Genomic DNA, 8605 nt, shown 5'->3' on the forward strand with positions numbered 1-8605 from the left:
CAATATAAGAAAGTAAAGAGCAAGGCATCGGGGTAAGAAGAGGAAATTTTTAAGTTGCCTACAAGAGAAGCTCTAGAGATAAATACAGAAAACTAAGTGATTTAGTTTTAAAAAAAAAGAAGTTTAAAAAAAGTCTTAGTGAATTAAATCTGATAAATCACCATTAAAAATGATCAGATTATTGGATATGCCTTACTTAGGGAAGATGGGCAGAGAGATGTAGAGCTGCGAGCTCGTATCACAGCTTTGTATCATTATTTTGAACATTAGCATTATCACCAATCTAGAGAAACAAGACCCTGAATACTTACAGGTCAGAATTCTAACTAATAAACCACAAGATGAGGTACCAGAAAACATCTGTTATACCAGAAGGAATGCTATATACAACTGAATAGGACAGAAAATAGGTTGAGTAGTTTCTTTAGCGTTGATTTGCAAAAAATAATAAAAAAATCTGAGCTGCAGTGAAGAATTTTTATGGGGTGTTGAATTGATGCTATAATCGCAGAAGTGTCCTTGATTTTTCTAAAAATTATAGCTGATAACTTTCTAATATAAAATAGTACTTTAGCCAGCTGAGGATAATTCTATACTAAACCTCACTTTCCTGAATAAAAACGAAAAAAGCTCTGTGTGGTCACCTGGATGACAATTAAGAATTAGTCCTATTTATTATGTACAGAATCTGACCCCAACAAATAATATGCACACACACACACACACACAGAATCTGACCCCAACAAATAATATGCACACACACACACACACACACACACACACACACAAATAAAAAGTGCCTTAAAAGGATAAGTATATTAAAGCTGGAAGTAATGAGGAACAGGACTGAGTAGAAGGAAATCTTTTAACATAAAAGGATGATCATAATTAGGAGTAGTTTAAAATGTTTTATTAAATATCAAGAAAAATATTTGTATAATCCCATCATAAAAATTCTGTAATAAAAAAATAAAAAGAGAAAAGCAAAAAAACCTCACAATAATCCAAAACTAAAAAAACAACTTGTAGTTCACGAGGAATAACAAATAATTCATATGCACACATACACAGAATAAACATAAACATTGACAAGGAGAACTAAAAAATATTAAGGAGATAACGAATATTGAATGGGAGTAATGATAACAACAAGAAATTTCTTAAATAAATTTAGAAGAAAAGACATTACTTCTGCATTTGGAGACAATCAATAGTATTAAAATCACCTAGACATAAAAAGCAATAATAAAAAGTAACCATTCAACATTTTAAGACCAGCAGTTCAAGACAACTGTGCCCCAAGAAAATTAACATGGCCTGATAGTTTTCCAGAACATTATTGTTGATATGCAGTGATTTTGGAACACTTGGGAAATGCTTGAGAAGTGCAGAAAGCTTCAGAAAAATTGTAACTGTTCAAATCAATCTTTACAAAGCACTGAGAGGGTAGTGTGGCTAACTGAGTTAATCCTCTTGACTCTGATCCTCAGCAAAACCACAGAAAGGCTGATATGGGATATAAGAAGATGGCATAATTAGCATCCAGTCAACACTTTATCATGGAAAACTTATAGTGAAAAATACTTGAAACTGCTCTCTGATAATATTTTAAAGTTCGTTGATAAAGGTAACTACAGTACAACATCACATCCTTAGACACCTTTTACACATTTTACTTTATCTTAGTTAATGTTCTGACTTTAAAATAAGCACTTTATAAAAGAATTGTAACATATAATTGTTAACAGATATTCCTCCAGAAATAATTGTCAATAGCAAAAGATACTTTGTATAAAAAATATTTTCTTTATAAAAATAATTGTAAAATATAAAAATCTACTTAATGAGAACCTGATGTAATCCCACAGGAATATGTTCTGGTCCTATAATATAGAATATCTTCACCAGTACTCTGGAAGATTATATGCTACTGAAACATGCAGATAACACAAAAACTAGTGGAGTGATAAATAATGTTGGAGCCAGGCCAATTAGAGAAAGTGACCGGAGTTGTGTGGCAGATTTGACTCATCTGAGGAACGTGCTAATTTCTACATCCTGTATCTAGGAACAAAGAACATGGGCCAGGCTTAAAAGACTAAGGAATTCACTCTGTAAGGCAGTAACAGTGGGGAGAATCTAGAGAGCCAGATGAGCATGAGCAACTAGTGCACTGCTGTAGCTGAAGGGTAGAAGATGATCCATAGCTGTACAACCTTTAAGGCCATATTCATTTTCCATAAGAACACAGATAATATCAGTAACTTTTGAAAATAGAGGATAAATTTTCAGCAGGTCCATATCTACTTTTTCGTTAGGTTGTCCGATAACCTGTTGGAGACTTCAGGTTTTTACAGTATATAGATTTCAGGCTGAGTTTGTCACAGGACTTAGATGAGTCTATGCTTCTAAAAGTTCCTGCAATCAAAAATGCGGGGGCTAGCTACCATATGGGCTTCCTCAAAGCTGATTACTCTGAAGCATCCCAAGTTTCAGGTTCCTTTGCAGGGAAAATGGAGCCTTTTTTTTGCTTTCTAGCAAGAAGGTAGTTCAGCTTTTTCCTCCCTAGCAGGTGGGGATTCCTGAAAATGATCACTCTTGTTAAGATTTTCAGGGTATCCAAATTTCGTGACAAAAGTCAGGAGCACGGGAGGTCCAGTCTAAAGTTTCAAAACTTCTAGTCCAGCAATGCTTGCTTCTGCTTTCCTTTTAGCCCTAATGCATGAGAAGTCTTGGAAGGCCTGAATGAGCTGAGACCTGGGCTACCAAAACTCTACCTTCCAATGTTTGTAAAATGAGACACTGCTATTACATTGGAATGATTTAGAAATTATGAATTCCTTCCATGTATATACAGTTTATTCCACAAATAACATACTTTAGTTTGCGTTCAAACAGACACTCCAAATTTGAACTGGTTCTCACTGAAATCCTATGCCTAGTTCAGAGAATTAACCTCAAAAAGCACATTTCAATACCAGGGAGAGTCAGGAAGGAATTAAAGCAGTAAGATAGTGTCTAAAAATTGTAATATGCAACACAGAACTTGGAATATAGATTTTTCAAGAGAAAATTAAGAATATTGACTTGATCATGGACTATAAATGTGTACAAGACAGTGTTTTCAAAAAACGGGAGTGAAGGTGTTTGGTCTAAGAGAAAAGGGTAAAAACTGATCTGAAGGTTGGAAGATGAAGCTAGAAAATGCAAACATGGAACAAAGTTTCTGTAGGCGCTCCATGGATTTCCCAAATCCGTAAATCAGATCCAGATTTCTCATAATTCAAAAACTGAGTTCTCAAACACTGTGAAAAACTGCCCAATATTTAATCAAGAGAAGCGTTTGCTGTCTATACTACCTACCACTACCACTACTACCATAAGATCAGACTAGATGGCCAACTTAAAAGTCTATGATGATCACCTGTAAATAGTTTCCGTGTATTTGCTCCTGCCAACCAAGTATGTTATATGTTATTAATATTCAAAGTCTTGCTTTTCCCTAGTCCATAGTACTAGACCTACTTATAATGTGATAAGAAGTAAACTATTCATGAGAAAAGTTCTGATTTCCTAAAAATGTAATGATTTGGTCATATAACAAAGTTTGCAGTTTAAAGTTTATAGCCTTGTGACTGTAAAGACTGTAAAGGCAGGTTTTCAACCAGTCATGTTGCAAGGTTCACAAGCAAATTTGTACAAATAAGACAAATGCTGTATTATTGTTTTAGCCAAGGTTAAGTCCGTATTTATTTTTATAACTTCAAAAATATTCTTTCTTCTGAGGGAAAATTAACATTATAGGATTTAAAGAATTTTTTAAGTCCAATATCTCAAAAAGCAAAATAAAATCTGTCAAATGTATTTCCCAGAGTTAAAATACTTTGGTATTCCCATAATAAAAGAAATATAACCTAGAAAATGATAAACAGATTATGTAAGCAGCGTATCCCATAATATATTAGTGCTTTGAATAGTCTAATTAAAAAATTGTAAACAGATCTTCTCCTGCACTTCACACAAAATATAACAGGTAATCCAAATTCTAACACATCTGTTTCAGCATGTCTTTATATTCTGAAAGCATTTTATTTTTTTAATGAATAGGTTTGTCAAGTAGGCAGGCCATACTGCCTACCATGGCTCCTGATAATCTGAGTAGTTTTTAAGACGTTGGCTATATTTTTTGAAAACTGTTTTGGACCCTTTCTGTCAATGGGAGTTTTTACCAATGACTTCAGTGGGTATCCAAATGTTTTGTTATATGTTTTTTGCTATAGAAGAATCAAAAACTATTCTCTTTCAGTACACCGACCTTCACTTTCAAGTAATAAAAGGCAAAAATCATTACATAAAGTAAATAAGAAAATAATATCCTAGATTAAGTTGAAGGTACAACTCATGAAGTGAAGGAAACAATTTTTAAAAATGTATCTGTGCATTTACTTTTTAGGAGCTATTCCATTGTTAACTCTCATGAAGTGCTATTAACATACCTGAACCCATACAACATGACCCTGAAGACAGCAAAGGCAATTTTAAAGTTTGAGAAAGGAGATTGATCATATATTAATATAAGTTAACTGAAAAATCTGGAAAACTTGAATTTAAATTAATTTTGGGCAATTAAATTGTCAATGCTCAGCATGTGATCTCAATTTTACCTGGGCATTTCAAATAACTACAGAGTTATGGCATTATTCCAGAAGTACATTAGGATAATTCTGTATGTGGCCATACATTGCTCCTGAGCCTCGAACAGCCCAGGATTTAGTTACTGTATGTTTTATTTTTAACAATTCTAAATTGTAAACTGTGTGACATGCCCATGGATGTAGTTTAATCTGGAAATAATGCCATTAGGCAAAAGGGGGAAATGAGGTAAAGGTTCTGGGGTAATGAAATGTGCAGATCAAGTTAATCTAAACCTGATCTCATGTACAGGTACATAACCTTGACTTTCTATATGATACCAGAGCTTACTTCTAAAGGCTTATTCCCTAGAGTCAATTTAGAACTTCCTACTCAATCTATAGACTTCTGAGTTCGACCTAGTGATGCAACTTTTCTGCCAATATGCCCCAGCAGATCTTCACATCCCATAAGTATCAGTAAGGGAGATGATAACAAAAAAACCCTTAACTTATGCCTTAGTAATCAGTGTCTTCTATGATCTGTGGACCAAGGGAGAGAGTAGATGTCATGCACCTCAGCTTTAATAAGGCTTTCAACACAATATTCTTGTATCCAGTTATGACTCTATGTGCATTGTCAGTTCTTTAAAATTAGTTCTTAATATCTCAATTCTCTTAATTAAATAAGGCACATCCTGCTCTTACCAGAGCAGAATAACATTTAGGATCTTAGCTTTGGCAGAAATCCTATATGATTCTCCCAAAAATATTTAATACATTTATTTCTGATTATAAGATCTACAAGAAAAAAAGAGAGAAAGAATGACAAGATAGAAAGCCAACAATAAATACAGATGGCTCACACTGACTCTGAGAAGCTACAGGATTGCTTAAGAAAAGGTCAGGAAGAAAAGAAAGAACTTCTCTGCCCTTTCAAACCAATTCCTCTACAAATTCAGGTGCCTCCTTGGCATAGACAGTTGAAATTTAGTTCAAATATTTTATAGCACACTTTTTAGTAAAATAGTTAACATTATAAAAGAATTATCATATTTGAATCTTTCCCTCTGGAAAACGTACAATCAGGCCCTATTAGAGCAGAGTTAAAGAGGGAAATCTGCAAAGATTAAAGTTAGAAATTGAGGTACATATGGCAAAGAGACAGAATAGGCACGTGAGCAAGCTAATGACTGTGGCATGTAAGTTACAACATTGTCCTCTTCTACTCATGATGGACACACCAGATTTTTACTACTATCAAGGAGAATTCTTCTTGCAGAACAATAGCAGAATATATCCTTAGGACTTGGTCTCTAACTTTGAGTTAGTATCATTTTCCCATTACCATGCACAGATGAATTCCCATCCTTCCTTTTTCAGATAACAGCGCAGGCTACAGCCAAATCTGTAAATGCATGCCAGAATAAGCAGTTTTTTTGTTTAACTCACAAGTTCACCATATATTCTTTTTGTGAAGAAATACATTTGGGACTCACTGAATCTTTCAGGAAGTCAGGAAACATTTCCAAATATTTCTCATTGGCTTCATATCATGCAGAGTAGAAAAGACTCACAAGTGCACACTATTCATTTCAGCATTCACTCTCTCACTACCTTTTTATGTTCTTAGACCTAAGGGATGAGAAAAGTAATATGTAAGGAGAGGTAAAAAGACGTAGCCCCGGATATATAGCATTTTTTTCTAGAGATAGATACCTATTTCTCAACTTGTGGTTTAAATCCTTGAATAGTGGGTTCCCTAAAGGTGAATTAGATGTGCTCAGTCAGTGGGCTTTGAGACATGAGCTGCAACAGAGCTAGAACTTCCATCTGGAAGAGGGAATCCAGGAAATGTCTACACAGTTGAGAAACCTACCTTTCAGGAAAATCCCCCTTGTTTCTTAAGCCACTAGAATACTTCGTTTTGTCTTCAAAAAACTCACAAGCCCTCATAAATATTAGTTGCCACATCCTAGTATCTAAGTGTCTAATTTTAAATCTCTTGACCTATGCCCTGGCCCCTGCTTTTTCATGCAGCTGTGAAAGGCCAGTTCAGCTGTGAAGCTAGAGTGTTGGCACACTGTCCTTCAAGCAGCCCTCAAGTCTGGTCCTGCATTAGACTACTTGTTTTATGAATGGTCAGAGTGGTGCATGCTAACAGGACCATGCAATACTGAAGTTTCACAATCTTCAAAATCAGCTATGTTCTTTTTTTTTTTTTTTTTTTTTTTTTTTTTTCCTATTTATAAGCATTGGGGAGATATTTCTTCCTCATATGAGAAGAAAATAATGTAAACTTTTTACTGTTGCTATTATAGTTCTTATTTCAGTAATATGGATGGCCTCAAACAAGGATTCAAGCTTCTTTGTATTAGATGTAGACATTTAATAAAAGCATAGTCCTTTTCCAAAGGCTTTATGATCATACAGAAATAGGAGAACTGGTATAGCGGTCAGCCAAGTTGTCAGAAGGAGCACAGATTAAAACTGAGCATTTATAGTAAGTAATGGAAATCACATATATTGAAAAATAATTTGAATTTAGAGAACCATAATTTTCCGATAGTCATAAACAAAAGTATATCATGGTACTTCGAAGCTTAAGCATTTGTGGATATTTCAAGAAATGAGATGAAAAATTATTTTATTTATAGTTAGTGATTCTTGACCAAATTTGCACTATATTCACCAAACATTTTCTTCTGGAAATTCTGGTGGCATGAGGTTATATCCATAAAAATTATGACATTTTCTGCTCAATAGTCTAGCCGTTTTTAGTCACACTCAGTGTGATATAAAAGGCCAAACCCTCCATCTCCTGAAACTAGTTGAATACATGTGAAGAATTTCTTATCCATCATAATTTAAGCTATTTTGTTGTGAACTTTTACCAAGATCACTGGATGATGATGTTCACAATATAATGCTTAAATATGCACCTAGTTACTCTGTCTGACAAATCACTTAGCCATTACACTATTCAGTCAGTCTGTCTATCTCAGTGAATATGTAAATGCTTCAGATTAGCCCTTTAAAAAGGGAAATAAGCCCCAGAAAATCTTGTAGCCCTGTGGCTACAGTACTCTCCTGAGAGACAGAAGGTCTGAGTTCTTGGTTAGAGATTTGGTTTTAAATCTGCATCATCTTTCTCACATTTCCTGAGATTCATGAATTGTGGCTTTCCTTTGCTTTCATTATAAACGTTTGATGACACAATGTTCTAATTCTGATAAATAAAAGATTTATTTCAACTTAAAGCAAAATATTTAAAAATGTTGGATTTGGTCAATCCAAAACTTTTTGGGTTGACTGCTGAACTAAAAAAAACAATGATTTGTTGATACACCAAAATCAGATACATTCTTTAAGCTCCAAAACATCAAAGCTGACCCTATACTTTGGTATGTAGATGAAAAAGGTCATGCAGTAAAAGGAGATAGAAGGCCTGAGAGAAGAAAGAGTTTGTAGGAATTTATTATCTTGTTCCCAGCTACAACACACGGTATGACAGGTGTATGGTATCCAGAAAGGTTAACTTTTTTAACTCCGAATTTGAACTGTGGCAGTTTGTTATATTTTACACAGGAACAAAGACAAACATATAGTTTAGTTCATGGCAGTCCTAAGTTATCTATTACAAAAGAAAATCAGTGAGAATAGTGTTTTCAAAGAAAAAATGTACCACAAAAATTTTTTTTAGGAGAAGAAGACAATAAAACTGATTGGAATCTAAAGAGTAAAATCTCACTGTCATGGACAAACCCGAGAAATTTCATAAATATTCACAAAATACTATTACATTGTTTTAATTCCCTAAAAATGCTATAGATTGATAGCATGGAAAAGGTCCAAATTTTTGCAAAAATGGAGCATAATGCTAAGGGTGAACCGGCTTGGCAAATAGGATCTGAGCTAAACTTCAGTTTAAGTTATAGAGCCATGCAAGAATGTTCACTTACATATTTGTTGCA

This window comes from Rhea pennata, chromosome 3, assembly GCF_028389875.1.
Source record: "Rhea pennata isolate bPtePen1 chromosome 3, bPtePen1.pri, whole genome shotgun sequence".
In the NCBI taxonomy this organism is placed as follows: Eukaryota; Metazoa; Chordata; class Aves; order Rheiformes; family Rheidae; genus Rhea; species Rhea pennata.